Raw genomic sequence first — 3,494 nt, 5'->3', positions numbered from 1 at the left:
CACTTTTGATGGAGCACAACGGAGGGTTATGTGAAAAAAAAAAAAGGATACATACGTGTATGGGTGTGGGTCTTGGGTGGTTGGGGTAGTGTGTGCCTGGGTCACTTTGCTCAACAGTAGAAACTTGACAGAACATGGGAAACAAGCTATGATAGAAAAAATAAGCATCACTTTAGAAAAAGAAAAACAGCCCTTAATTGTTTCATAAATGAAGTAATTGCAACTATGAAGATGAACATATATGTTTATTTTTGAAATAAAGGAATTGCAGGAAATTGTTGACATTTGCAAGCATAAATGTTCATCTTCACTATCCTGCAGAATCTCTAGACCGTTGTTAGGTCAAAATTAGGATGGTGTTCAAATAATGAAGAGGATGGAGGTGTTGGCCTTGAGAGAGAGGCAGCAGAGGTATCAGTGGCCATTGGCAGTGGGAACCACGGATGGTTGGCTGGTTGAGGGTTAGACAAAGGGCCCTCTCTTGGTGGTATATTCTGATATCTGGTTGGAAAAGGGGACGACTTCACCGTCATTCCAAAATAACCACTCGGGAAGGGAGAAATAAGGTGGTACTGAGACATGGAAGTGGTAGTTGTAATGAAATTCACAATGTGGCCACTTGCTGGAGAGTAGCTGCTTTGTGAGTGCGTATGAAACGTGGTCAACTGATTTAAGGTAGCATGTTGAGCCACGACAGTTTGTCCTGTGGTCTGCCTGATGCTGATGATGTAGAAGAAACGTCACTTCTCATGGGGGTAGTTGTATTAGAAATTCTCTGGCTGGTAGAAGGCCTTCTTACTAAAGGCACATGTAAATTTGTGGAGGTTGAAAATGCATTTTCTCCATGAGTTTCTGCTTCAAAATCAGAATTATGATTATCCACCTTACGCCCTGTTCTAGAGTGCTTCATGCTGCAACCTTGAAGTAGAGAAGCCGATACTGGAGAAGCATTTTTATACGTGACTCTTCTTTTCCTCCTTACCAACAGTTGAGGACAGCCTCACTTAAAGTTTGGATTATGGTAGAACTGCAGCTAAAACCAAGGAGAAATTTATTTAATGGTATTTGAAACAAAGACACGAGGAGACAGAAACCATAATATCTGACTCTTTGCATCATATGGAGTTAATATGAAACAATACACGTCCATTGCTAATATTTTCAAAAATGTTCTTAGTGGGCACAGCCAACTATTGCCCTCAAGGAAAAATGTCTGGTATATTTACAGTAATATTATTAGGCTCTGTGGCCTGCATTTTTTGAGGTTCATTGACAAACCTCAAGGAGGCTAGGACAATGATTTATCATCCCAAATATTTTATGACCAAGCCATCCTCAATTTAAAAATGTTGAACATGGATGTTCCTGTCGTGGCACAGTGGTTAACGCATCTGCCTTAGAACCATGGGTTTGCGGGTTTGATTCCTGGCCTTGCTCAGTGGGTTAAGGATCTGGTGTTGCCGTGAGCTGAGGTATCATTTGTAGATGTGGCTTGGATCCTACGTTGCTGTGGCTCTGGCGTAGGACGGGGGCTATAGCTCCAATTCAACCCCTAGCCTGGGAACCACCATATGCCATGGGAGTGGCTCAGGAAATGGCAAAAAGACAAAAAATAATCATCATAATAAAAATGGAACAGTACTTCATCCCACTTTCAAGGTCTACTTTGACCCTATATGGATGGACATATTTGCACATGTCCAAAGAGAATTTTATACACTCCCTCTATAAGTAGTAACTGGAAATTTCTTAATGCCTTGTTCCGAGCAGAGACTTCATTTTCTTCTGCCAGAAAGTCAGCTAGTGAGGCACATCTTTGAAAATTCCTTTGCAACTTATTAAATGCATAAAGGTTAAGCTGTCAAACTAAGCTTTTCATACTCTCAGTTTCAAATATTCTGAACGGACCCTTTCTCTCCAGAACTTCTTTCTTGACGCGTTCTTCATTAATCACTCTCAAGGTTCCATTTGCTTCCCACCAAGTGGACTTAAAGTGATCACTTTCAGCAGTTTTCCAAAGTTTTCTGGGAAAGGGCAGAGGAAGAAAATCACCGTCTTCATCTGGTTCAGAGGCACACAATGTGCGACATGGCTTTTTTATCAGGGAGCCTTCAGACAAAGCCCAAAAAGCCGTTTCTTCAATCTGAGACCTCAAGTCCAAGTCCCCAGTGATTGAGTTATCACACCATGGAGACGTATTGGAGGATTCTGAACCAGTTGGTGCATCTTAAGGAGACACAGGTTGAATTTCTGAAGGAGCTTGTGCCATCTCAGATTAGTTTCTCTGCAGCTACTTTTCTCAACAGCATGCTTTTTGAACTCTGCAGTTTTAAATGCTGCTTTGGTAAGCTTACAGAGATAAAATCACCCATGCATCACAATGGTTGTTAAGCTAAGTAGCTGTCAGATGACATGTCTCCTAGCAATCTGAGCATAACCTTCAGTCAGTGCTTATTTTCCTATGAAATTGGTCCAGTTAACATAAAATATGAGCTCCTTACTTAAACAGTAACCCCCCCTAATAAAAGTGAGGTCAGCAAAATCCCATTCCAATGGAATCTTTTTAATAAATAAGAAAACCCATCACATAAATAAATCCATTTCATCCCAGAAGTAAACATAAATTCCCTATTATAAACATACACATTTGGTGCCTGTTATTAAGGCCTGGAAAATGGGACCAAAAAAACCAGTAAAGTGAAACATATGGTATGTATCACTTCCCAGTTTATAACTAGAATCTATGCCGCATCTGTATTCAGAAAAATCTTAGCCAGGATTTCCCTGGCAGCTAGCTTGTTAAGAATCTGTTGTTGTCACGACTGTGATCTGGGTTCAATCCCTGGCCTGGGAAATTCTGCATGCCCCGGGTGCAGTCCATAAAATAAAAATAAAAAAAAAGAAATAAAGGAAACAAACACACACACACAAAAACACAACCTTTATCACTAAGCAAGACACGGAAGGTCCCTGGGCACCAAGCAAAATATCTATAGCCATTGAGATATAGAAAGATTGATAAATGCTGCGGTTAGGAGAGGAAATTTTGGGAAGCACCATCCAAAGGGATATGAGACTTCCTTGTGGATTGAGGCCAATATTTCACAACTGGAGAAGTGATGAGTGTACAACATTCTGAAGATAATATATGCCATTGCATTGAATACGTTAAAATTCATACACAATGTTTTCACATTGTTAAAAACTGACAGTGATTTGTTATCACTGATTTTAGAATATGGAGTTTTTTGTGTATCCTACGTAAGTAGTCTGTGTGTTAAACAATGTTCCTAATATTTTCTCCTGATGATTGCTGAGAGGGGAATTCACAAGGCCAATTGGTATTCACTAGGGCATCAGAAAGTGAGGGGCTGAGCTCTAGATGGCATCAGCCTTGACTGCAAGGAGGTGTTAGGCTTACAAAGCACCTGTGGTGGGAATCCGTGGATGAAGTCCATGCTGGGAATCTGTTGCAGGGACAATGAAGAAGGAGG

At 40.7% G+C, this 3,494-nt stretch overlaps 1 pseudogene; it reads right to left on the bottom strand.

Annotated features, from left to right (window-relative positions):
- Window positions 1-326: 326 nt before the first annotated feature.
- LOC146394379 (heat shock transcription factor, Y-linked-like) lies at window positions 327-2,269 on the bottom strand (annotated as a pseudogene).
- Between the last annotated feature and the right edge of the window lie 1,225 nt (window positions 2,270-3,494).

Source organism: Sus scrofa, chromosome Y (genome assembly GCF_054392235.1).
Source record: "Sus scrofa isolate SSC_HxYL_T2T_F1_AM1 chromosome Y, Sscrofa_HxYL_maternal_Yorkshire_Landrace_v2.0, whole genome shotgun sequence".
Lineage (NCBI taxonomy): Eukaryota > Metazoa > Chordata > Mammalia > Artiodactyla > Suidae > Sus > Sus scrofa.
The sequence above is the reverse complement of the archived record's forward strand: the minus strand, read 5'-3'. Positions and strand labels throughout refer to the sequence as shown.